Source organism: Chrysochloris asiatica, unplaced genomic scaffold, assembly GCF_000296735.1.
Source record: "Chrysochloris asiatica unplaced genomic scaffold, ChrAsi1.0 scaffold00008, whole genome shotgun sequence".
NCBI lineage: Eukaryota > Metazoa > Chordata > Mammalia > Afrosoricida > Chrysochloridae > Chrysochloris > Chrysochloris asiatica.
The window spans coordinates 14041678-14054048 of NW_006408526.1; the positions used below are offsets into that span (position 1 = coordinate 14041678).

At 37.4% G+C, this 12371-nt stretch overlaps 1 pseudogene; it reads left to right on the forward strand.

The window, feature by feature from the left end:
* The first annotated feature begins 7845 nt into the window (after positions 1-7845).
* On the forward strand, positions 7846-8947 carry LOC102827568 (annotated as a pseudogene).
* The last annotated feature ends 3424 nt before the right edge of the window (positions 8948-12371 follow it).

The window sequence follows — 12371 nt, forward strand, 5'->3', positions numbered from 1 at the left end:
TGTGTGTGTGTGTGTGTGTGTGTGTGTGTACTCTCTTATGAAAAATCACATTAATAGTACTGAAAAAAAGCAGAGAAAAAACCTTATATGTTTTCATATCAAATGTCAGATATTTAATAAAAATTCACCAGAATTACTAGACTGATTTAAAATCAAAAGAAAAAAAATAATAAAGTAGAAGTAAACATATAGGAGATCAAATATATTTGTGTAACCATATGCAGACTTTAAATAAATATAATTAACTTGTTCAAGAAAATGGAAAACAAAATGAAAATATTTAATTAATTTTAATTAATTAAGAATACACTCAGTTGGAAATTAAAAAGTTATAATGTACAGAAAGTTGAATTAACTCAGCAATAGATGGATTTAACAGAATACAGGGCAGAAACACTGAAGTGATTAATGAACTGGGGGGGGAAAAAACCAGCAAAAAATATATAGATTGAGGCCAGAGATATAAAAATATAAAGTACTGACTTTTTAATATTGGAATACGACAAACAAAGAAATGGATAATAGAGGAAACAATATTTTAAAGTGTATTGAACATAAACCCATAGACAACCATACGTAAACACAGTATATCCAACTAGTAAAAAGTAAAAATAGAGTGAAAGTCTTAAAAGTGTTTAGGAAATAAAAGATATGTTACATTCAAAGGAAAAACAATAAGAATTCGAAAAACAATGGAAATCAGAAGATAATTGAATTGAATCTGTTATATATAGGGTTGCCATAAGTTGAAATCAACTCAACATCACCTAACAACAACAACAACAAAAATATTAGGAATGTAATCTGTGGACCCAATCAACCATTTCAACAAAACCATTGTCAACTTAGACTGATTAAGATAGAAATAAAACTAAAGGAAGATATCTACCTCCTGGAATTCTACCAGCAGGAAATAAGCCAAGGGGCCTACTTGATGCAAGCATATTTTGTTCTTTAAGAAAAGGCAGAATCAACCCAGAATTATGTAAAAACCACGGGACAGTCAACATGGACAGAAGATGGGGACTGAAGCTGCTACTTCCTCAGCTTAAAGGTGTGGGCCCCAAGGGACGGGACCACTGTTTGGGTGGACTGGAGAAACAGGGCCTCCCATAGCCAGCAGTGGGTGGCCACCAACCCTGTGGGATGGGAAAACACTGTCATTGCCCAAAGCCAATAGGGCAGGGCCAACTTCCCATTACCCATTGCTGAATTCAGAGGATAGGGCCACTGCCTACTTGTGCCTTGACAACAGAGACTTTACCAAGCCTTGAGGACTAATGAAATTTGTTCTGCTGAATTTCTAACTTGCTTGACTTCTGTGTCTTTCTCTGCATGTCCGATTTCTCTCAATTTAAATGGGAATGCCTACCTTATGCTTGTCCCACAATTGTACTCTGGAAGCTGATACCTTGTATCCTAGGTTTCATAGGTCCACAAGTAGAAAGGACCATATCCAAAGTTTCATCCCTTCATCATTTAGATGTCCAAAAATTGAGATTTTGCACTTTCCATAGATACTAGAATGAGTTAAGGCTTTTGGTATGCTGGTATGGAATTAATGTATTTTGCACACGGGGAGGGCATAAATTTTGGGAAGTCAAATGGCACAACATTATGAACAGAATTGTGTCCCCCAAAATTGTATATCATAGTCCTAATTCCAGCACCTATGAATATGACCTTGTTTTGACAAACAAGGTTGTTCTTTGGAAACATTGTCAGTAGTCATATAAGAGTATATATCTCCTAGGTTTACTATCCCTTCTATTTTGCTATCATTTAGAAGTATATCCCTTCTAAATGATATAAACAGAAAAGTAGATAAAGTAACAGAGTAACACAACACTGAAGATCTGTCTACACACCTAGGAATTGAAGAAATACTCAGAGAATCAAGAAGCTAGAGGAAGTAAGGAAAGCTCTTCCCAACAGAGAAACAGCACAGCCCTAGCAGCACCCTGAATTTGGATTTCTAGCCTCCAGAATTTAGAAAAAAAAAACATCTTTTTGTTCTTTAATGCCACCCACACTCTGGCGAGTATACATCTGAAGAAAGAAACAAATGCTAGCAGAAGCTGGATGTCTCAATTAGTCAGGATTACGGAGACCTGTATGCACCGATATGCAGGAGAATCCCAGACCCCAAATATCTAATATTTACCTTGAAAATTGTGCATCCAGTTGACTGTCCTTTAAATAGCCTCTACAGTTGTATAATACTTCTAGCCTGATGCTGTAGGATCAGTCCTGGACTGTGAACCACAAAGTCAACAGTTCAGTCCCATCAGCTGCTCCTAGGAACCCCTATGCAAGGTTGTTATGAGTCAGAACTGACTCAACGGCACCTAACAACAACAACAGTACACTGTGATATTTTGTTATGGAAGTACTAGGAAATTCTAACAGCCTGGATAATGAAGAATGGAAATACTACATGCATCTTGTACTGAAAATATTTTTTCAAGTGTATATGAAGCATTTGTGAAATTGTATGTTTCCTTAGAATCTCTCAGCATATAATACAAAGTTCTGCAGAATGTGCTCTCTGAGCACAAAATAATTAAGATACAAATAAATGACAGAAAGAAAAACTTTTGAAAACTTTGTTTACAAACTAAAAAATAACTTCAAAATAGTTCATGATACAATTAAGAAATCACAATGAAATATAATATATATTTTACATTGCCTGATATGAAAATATACCATATTAAGACTTGTAGATGCAGTTAAAACTCTTCATGAAGTAAGTACATCTCTGCCATGAAGAACATATAAGAAACAAAGCAAAACTGAAAATCAATTATCTAAATATCCAACCGTAGAAGTAAAGGAAACAATACAAAGTAATAGTTGTTTGTTGTTAAGTGCTGATGACTTGATTCCAACACATAGCGACCCTGTGTAGAGTTTCCAAGGAGCAGTTGGTGGGTTTGAACTATGTACGTTGTGGCTCACAGTCCAATGGTGATCCTACTGCACCATACCAGAAGTCCTCAAAGTAATTAATTACACAGAAGTCAAATATATAAAAGAAAATAAAGCCATAACCTGATGGTTTGAAAAGGTTAAAAAAAATTGATAAAGCCATGACAATAGCAATCTAGAAAAATATGAGAAAGAAAAAACTGTCAATCAGGAATGCAAAGGGAACATCAGTAGAAATCGCTTAAATTTTAAAACATTTATAATGGGCTATTATAAACAAATTATGTTAAAAATTTCAAAACTTAAATAAAATGGACAAATTAAATGGGTAATACAACTTACAAAGACTAATACAGGAAACACTATAAAAGTCTAAATAGCCCCAATGTATTAAAACAAGTAAATCTGTTATTAAAACCTCATATTATTTTTCTTCGTGTATGTTGTTCTTGATGTCATCCCACAACTCTTCTGGTCTTCAGTCTTTAGTATTTAATGTATCAAATCTGTTCTTCATATGATCTCTAAATTCAGGTGGGATATATTCAAGGAGATATTTTGGATCTCGTGGACTTGTTTTCATTTTCTTCAGCTTCAGTTTGACTTTGCATATGAGCAATTGATAGTCTGTTCCACAGTCTGCCCCTGCCCTTGTTTTGACTGATGATATAGAGCTTTTCCAGCCTCTCTTTCCACAGATGTAGTCAATTTGATTTCTATGTAGTCTATCTGGCGAGGATGGCAAGGATGTTTAACTGTGCTTTATTGACTATGCAAAGGCTTTTGATTATGTGGATCATGACAAGCTGTGGACAATATTGTGAAGTATGAGTATGCCAGAACACTTAATTGTGCTCATGAGGAATCAGTCATGGGAATACTGGATTGTTTAAACAGAATATGGGAACACTGGATGATTTAAAATTAAGAAAGGTTTATGACAGGGTTGTATTCTTTCACCATACCTATTCAACCTGTATGCTGAACAAATAATCTGAGAAGCTGGGTTCTATGATTGGAGGAAATCTCATTAACAACCTGCCATATGCAGATGATACAACCTGCTTGCTGAAAGTGAAGAGGACTTAAAACATTTACTGATGAAGATCAAAGAGCAAAGCCTTTTGTATGGATTACATCTCAATGTAAAGAAAACAAAACTCTTCACCACTGGAACAATAAACAACATTCTTATCAATGGAGAAAAGATTGAAGTTGTCAAGGACTTCATTCTTCTTGGATCAACTATCAACACTCACAGAAGCAGCAGTCAAGAGATCAGACAATGTATTGCACTAGGCAAATCTGCTGTCCAAGACCTTTTTAAAGTGTTGAAGAGCAAAGATGTCAGCTTCAGGACTAAGGTTTGCCTGGCCCATCCCATGGTATTTCCAATAACCTCATATGCATGTGAAAGTTGGACAGCAAATAAGAAAGACTGCAGAAGAATTGATGCTTTTGAGATATGGTGTTGGAGGAGAATATTGAAAGTGCCATGGGCTGCCCATAGAACCAACAGATCTGTGTTGGAAGAAGTGCAGTTAGAGTGCTCCTTAGAGGCCAAGATGGACAAATTTCGTGTCTTATACTTCGGACATATGGTCAGGAGGGACCAGTCACTGGAGAAGGATATCATGTTTGGTAAGGTGGAGGGTCAGAGAAAAAGAGGAAGACCCCCAGTGAGATGGATTGGCCAAGTGGCAGCATCGATGGACTCAAGCGTGGCAACAATAGTGAGGTTGGCCCAGGATCAGGCAGTGTTTTGTTCTGCTGTGCATAAGTTTGTTATGAGTCAGCACCGACTTGATGGCACCTAACAACAACAAATATTATTTTTAAGTGAAATATTTTTAATACACTAAAAAAACAATTAATTAATTAAACAAATAAATGAAAGAAATACTTTGTGTTTAAATAAAAGGAATATAGGAGAGATATGATCCATGGTCAAATATAATTAGAAACAATTTGCAAACAATAGGTTTTGAAAAACTCAAAAAATTCCTGCAACATAGAAAACAGTTTAACTTTATTTAAACAAAATCCTTTCAAATTGATTGAGATGTAAAATAATTCTCCAAAATTATTTAATAACCAATAGAACTGGGGCTTTTTGAGATACATTGTGGAAAAGCATGTTCCTGGTTACTACATAAATTCCCCCATATCTTCATATCTGCTGCTTTTGGGAAGCCTACAAATAGCAGCAGGGCCCCACTGAAGTCAACGCCTGAGGTGAGGGGGACCTGAACTTAATTAATATAAACATGTAGTATGGGTGTGGTACTGTAGGATAAGTACTGGACTACTAACCAAAAGATTGGCAGTTCAAACCTACCAACCTCTCCTCAGAAACCCTATATAGAGTTGCTTCAACATTTCACATCTAATCTGAGACAGAAGTTATTTCCTTCTGATATGTCACTAGAAAAATAAACATTTCTGGAATCATCAAGCCTACTTTAAGCTTTGACTAGAAAAAGTCCTCCAGTACAGCATCGTTGTCTTACTATGTCATAACTTGTTTTCATGAGCCCAGAAAAACTTGGCTGCCTCTGCCAGTGTACCTTCTTTTCTTTCTCTCCATAGCTGTTGATTCTGTTTCCATATGTAAAATTGGAAAACCAGACAGTTGCAGCATCAAAGAGACGGCTTTACTTTCCCATACAACCTAAGCACTCTTGACAGAAACTTGCTTTTTAAAGAACCTAAGATTTCTAAGCAGTGACTCCGTAGGATGGCTAACCAAAATGTTGGCAGTTTAAACCCATCAACTATTCCTTGAAAACCCTATACAAGGTCCGAACCGACTCATGGCATTTGACAACATATCTCTAACACTATGTTCAGGGTCTCTCTCAAATTTATTCTCTATTTAATCCTAAGAATGTATCCAAAATAAAACAATGATAAAGATATTTGATAGCAATGTTTTTAATGTTTACATTATTGTGATTTGCAAATGTCAAAATCTATAAATTGAAATGTTTGTAATTACTATCTCAAGGATAATGATCTAGACTGCATGGTCAGTTTAAGTCACAAGGTCAGAGGTTCAAACTCACCAGTCACTCCTTGGAAACCCTATACAGGGTCACTATGAGTCAGAACCAACTCGACAGTACTTAGCAACAACATATGATAAACTATGGAGGAAAGATGAGACTATCTGCTACCATAAAGATTTATAGTCTCAAAACCCTATATGTTGTTGTTGTTGTTAAGTGTCATCGAGTCAATTCTGACCCATATCAACCCTGTATAGGGTTTCCGAGGAGCAACTGGTGAGCTTGAACCACCTACGTTGAAGTTCAAACAGCTTTGCAATCTGATGCATTAACCCACAGCACCAATGCCACACCAGGACTCCAAAATCCTATGTGGTTGTGGTGGTGGTGGTGGTAGTGGTGGTGGTTATGTGCCGTAGAGTTGGTTCCGACTCCTATCGACCCTGTACAGGGTTTCAGAGGCTGTAAATCTTTACCAGAGCTATGAATGCCTCATCTTTCTCCCACGGAACAGCTGGTAGTTTTGAACTGTGACCTTGAGGTTGGCAGCCCAATTCATAATCACTACCTACCAGAGCGCCTATGTAGGATAACTAAAAGTCAAAATCAGTGGCAGGGGTTTGGTTTTACATGATAAACTGAACACTACAGCCTTCAATATAGATTACATCTCATATTAAGGGAAAAAAAAAATTCCCTAGCAATGGAAGAATGGATAAACAAATTTGGTGCATACACAAAATGGGATATTAGGTACTAATCAGTGGTGAAGAATAACTATGAATCTGTAAAATACCTCATAACATGGAAATACCTGGAGGACATTATGCTGAAATTGTTATTGTTAAGTGCTGTCAAGCTGGTTCTGACTCATAGTGACCCTGTAAAGTGTTTCCAAGGAGCAGCTGGTGGGTTTGAACTGCTGACCTTGTGGTTGGTTTGCAGTCCAGTGCTGATCTACAGTGCCATACCAGTCAATAACAAAAAAAAGGACAGATATTGTATGAGACCACTATTGGAAAAACTCAAGAAAAAGTTTTCACGCTAAAAAAAATATTCTTCGATGATTACAAGGGGTGGGAAGGAAGGAAGAGTAATCAATTCACTGGCTTGAGGGTAGACACATGTTAACTCTGGTGATGAGGAGGGTAATAGACAAGATAGGGGAGTGTAATAGACAAGAAGAGGGGTGTTGACAGAAGTATGATGAAGGCAGATGGAGATGTGCAACTAAAGGGGATAGAGGTAAATAGGGCTGTGTACTCAATCTTGGAACAACAGTGTTCTGTGGGAAAAGACACAGACTGAATGAGTATGGGAGGGAGAGAGGGAGTATACCCACAGTATATAAGAATTTGAAAGTGGATGTCTGTATATGGGTATTACCTTTGCTTCAAACACACCTATGAATGTGGTAGAGTATATAATGGCAAATTGTGAAAAGTTCTTAGGCATGATCAAATATCTTAAAGCAATGAGTTTCTGGGCCTGGAGATCAGGAGCATAGTCTGAGGGTACATTATGATCAGTGGTCATAACACAGCTCACAGGACAATGTTCTATGCCCTACTTTGGTGAGGAGTGTGCAGGATTTGAAAAGATCATGTGTGGTCATCTAAGGTGCAGCTATTGCTCACTCCATGTGCAGAAGAAGGCAGAGTGATGAGAATTGAAGATGCCTGGAAGCAATTATTTCAACGGATTATTAGAACATGAGAACCTCAGTTTCTCCACAACTCTGAGACCAGAAGAAGTAAATGGTGCCCAGCTACCACTACCAACTGCTCTCCCAGGGATCACATTTGAGGTCCTGGATAAATTGGGCAAAAATATAGGATAAAACTCAAAATTATATATTACAAAAGACTGGACTACCCGGCACTGACCTGTCTAGCCTTCACCAGAGCTTGTGAACATGGCAAACCAGGTAGTTATCAAGTACAAGGCTGCCATAGCCTGGGGACCTGGAAAGCCACTCTCCATAGAGGAAGTAGAGGTAGCACCCCAAAGGCTCATGGAGTTCAAATTAAGATTATTGCCACTGCAGTTTGCCACATCGATGCCTACACTCTGAGCGGGGCTGACCCAGAGGGGTGTTTTCCAGTGATCTTGGGTCATGAAGGAGCTGGAATTGTAGAGTGTTGGTGAAGGAGTTACTAAGCTAAAAGCTGGTGATACTGTCATTCCACTTTACCTCCCAATTTGATCTAAACCCTAAAACAAACTTTTGTCAGAAGATAAGAGTCACTCAAGGGAAAGGATTAATGCCGGATGGTATCAGCAGATTTCCTTGCAAAGGAAAGACTATTTTACATTACATGGGAACCAGAACTTTTTCTGAATATACAGTTGTGGCAGATATCTTTGTAGCTAAAATAGATCCTTCAGCACCTCTGGACAAAGTGTGCCTGCTGGGTTGTGGCATTTCAACCGGTTATGGTGCTGCCATAAACACTGCCTAGGTGGAGCCTGGCTCTACTTTGCCATCTTTGGCATAAGAAGAGTTGGATTGGCGGCTATCATGGTCTGTAAAGTAGCTGGTGCATCCTGGATCATTGGTATCAACATCAATAAGGATAAATTTGCAAAGGCCAAAGAGTTTGGAGTTTCTGACTGTATTAACCCACTGGACTTGAGGAGGTGCGTGTTGAGATGATGGATGGAGGGGTGGACTACTTCTTTGAGTGCACAGGTCATGTGAAGGTCATGAGAGCAGCACTGGAAGCATGTCACAAAGGTGGGGTGTCCATGTGGTGGTTGGAGTAGCTGCTTCAGGTGAAGACATCACTACTCCTCCATTCCAGCTGTTAACAGGCCGCACATGGAAAGGCACTGCCTTTGGAGGATGGAAGAGTGTAGAAAGTGTCCCAAAGCTCGTGTCTGAATATATGTCTAAAAAAATAAAAGTTGATGAATTTGTGACTCACAGCATATCTCTCAACCAAATTAATGATGCCTTTGACCTGATGCATACAGGATAAAGCATTAGAACTGTTGTAAAGATTTAAACTCAAAAAGAAAGTGTGTTCATCCTTGTACCTAAGTGTTTGAGGTTCAATGGGAACTACCAGACTGGTAGGGAAGTGCGCTTCCAGGTTCACAACCTCTTAGACTTTAAGGAACTACTCTAGGGATTAATGTTTTCTGTGTAATTCTTAAATCTCTGTAATCAAGGACAAGACTGATATAGTCTTAAATCCATATTCTGAATTCTTCCTTCATATAAATAATTGCTAGCTCATTAAAGAATATTTGACATAATAAAAACAATTTTTTGAGGAAAAAAAAAAAAAAGACTGGGCTTACTGGTCAGAAAGACATGGGAGGATCCTGAGACTATGACCCTGGACAGCCCTTCAAGTCTGGAAAAGAACTCACCTTAGTTGCCTAATTTTTATCCAAGATGTAAATAGATACATGGGGGGACAACCAAACTAGTAAGGTATGCTCAACAAAAATGGTCACTCATTCAAAATCAAAAGAGCAGCATTTATCTAAGGACAAAGTTGAGAAGGGATGGGAAGGTGGGTAGAATGCAAATAGGAACCACAGAGAGGAAGTGGAACAACTGTTGCATGGAAAGGGTTGAAATTATTGAGATGAAAAAAAGTGTATAGTTTGTTCAACGTAAAACTAGTGATCTTGTCTGTAAACCCTCACTCAATTCACAATAAACAGTTAAAAAAAGAAAGAAAACAACAAACTCTACACAACTGGATCAATGAACAATATCAGGATAAATAGAGAAAATACTGAAATTATCAATGATTTAATTTTGCTTGGATCCACAATCAATGTCCACAGAGCAGCAGGCAAGTAATTAAATGATGTATTGCAAGGATGATCACGTTAAGGATGAAGGTGTCCCGGTTCCAAGTCACTATATTTTCAATTGCCTCATATGCATGTAAAAACTGGACAACGAATAAGGAAGATGAAAGAAAAATCAAGGCCTTTATTGGTTTTATAAATAAATAACAAATATATAAATCATAAATAAATATAAATACATAATGCAATTATTATTAAATATAGCATGGACTGCCAGAGAATGAACAAATCTGTCTTGGAAGAAGTACAGCTAGAATACTCCTTAGAAGCAAGGTTGGAGAGCCATAGTTTGGACATATTACCAAGAAGTACCAGTCCCTAGAGAAGGGCATTATGCTTGGTATAATGTATAAATCAGCAAAAAAGAAGAGGACCCTCAACACGTTGGACTGACAAGGTGGCAGCAACAATGGGCTCAAGCATCGCAACGATTATGAAGCTGGCACAGGACTGGACAGTGTTTACTTCTGTTGTACTTAGAGTAACTGTGAATTAGAACTAAATGGATGATATTAACAGCATATGATAAACATTTTAATTGAGTTAAAAAAATAAACAAACCTGAAAGTTAGCTAGTAAGCTATGTTACAGTTACAATATTTCATATCAAAATATACAACAATACAGAACTACAGTTTTCCTTTAGCCTGAAAAGATGCAGTTCTGTATAACTCAGGAAACATCTTAGTGTCTACAGTTGTGGTAATTAATTGATGTTAAACAGTAACTAATCTAAGTTGTCCTGGTGATTAATATAGAACGGTTTTTTATTCAAAGAGAACAAAGCAATCTGGACATGAGCGCAATTGTGTATCACTGAGGGAGAAGGTTGTTCTAAAGGCTGCCATAGGGTATTTCCTATTTCTAATTTGCTGAAGTTAAAATTGGAGCTCAAATATGTACAGCGACCTCAAAAATTTCAGTACCGTTGTGACAACTGTGATTGTGGGAGAAAACTGTTATGTTGTTATTTTTTTTCCTGCAATACTGACATTAATTTAAGTGTAGCAATTGGAAATTGTGGACTTTGAGGTAAAAAAAAAATTAAAACCACCAAGGAAGTTCCTGTAGAAGAGGTTAAAAGAAAGGTCAACTCTAAAGACATATTACAGTGGCCTAGTAACAAATTACCAGAAGAGAATCAGCCCACAAATAGCATTTGCTCATCTCAAAGAGCAACTGTTTCTTTTATAAGCGACACACTTTCCTTTGCAGAACCACCTTTTAATGTAAATTTATATAACCAGTGACATAACATGAAATGTTTTACCCCAAACATGAGAATTCATGATCAGCCTCGTCTTCAGTCCCCTTTTTAAAATTCCTACGGAAATATTGAAAATTCTTCAACCATACTATCCTAAATATAAGGATTTTTGTGCTTTGTTTAAATTCATTAAGAGTGAAAAGGTCAACCTTTCAAAACCTGAGCCTAGAGTCAATTGATCCATTTCTAAAACTAAACCTGGAGTTAATTAATTCACTTAAAAAACTGAACCTAGAGTTAATTAATCCACTTTAAAAATTGAACCTAGAGTTAATTAATCCATTTTTAAAAGCAAATAATTGGTTTGGAACAAGAAGATACAATGGGCAGATTTACAGCATGCACTTGAGGAGCTCTGGTAGCGTAGTGGTTACGAATCGGGCTATGAACCGCAAGGTCAGCAGTTTGAAACTACCAGATGTTCCGCGGGAGAAAGATGAGGCTTCTGCTCCCATAAAGATTTACAGCCTCGGCCTCGGAAACCCTGTACAGGGTCGCTATGGGTCGGAACCGACTCGATGGCACTTAACAACAACAATTCAGGATATTGGGGTTAGTGATGCTTTTTCATTACTTTGGATCAGTCCCTGAGCAGAGGAAATGTTTGACATGCTCAGTTTCCAACCAAAAGGTTGTAGCTTTGTGTCCACCAAGAGGTACCTTGGAACAAAAGCCTGACAATCCACATCTGAACTATCAGCCATTGAAAACCCTATGGGGCACAGTTCTGTTCTGACACACATGATAGCTCCATGAGTAGGAAGTCAAGTTAACAACAACTCCCCCTCTCCCCCAGTTGTTTTAGGAGTCTACAGATATTCAACCTTGAGATTTTCTGAAGAAGCATGACAAGGAGATGGCATTCTTTCCTGTGGTTACCTAGAGTTTCTGGACCCTCAACATTTGAGATACAGCTTGGGTGTTCAGCACAAACTTTTCATAGACTAAAGAACTAGCAGAGAAAATTTTCCAAGTACACTTCCATCTTCTTTTTCGTCACTGCTTTCATGTGAATGGCATAATTTTCCCTGCACCTAGAAGAGAATTTATAAAGCAGAACATGTATCCAAAAGGGGAAATAATTACTAGAATAACCTAGTTTGTATTCTACTAAGACAGCTATTTCCTAAAATTAGATTTCATATATACCTATGTGTGTTTTTGAAATCATGTATTAATCAATCTTCTTAAATGTACTGTTTACAAAACGACCAGCCAAATAAATAAATTATTTCCTAAGAGGTAAATCTGTCAACAAAATTATGTAAACTAATCATCATACTTGAATATAATGACTAATGTTGTACCAAAAGTGTTCCTCTGAATAAAAAAGA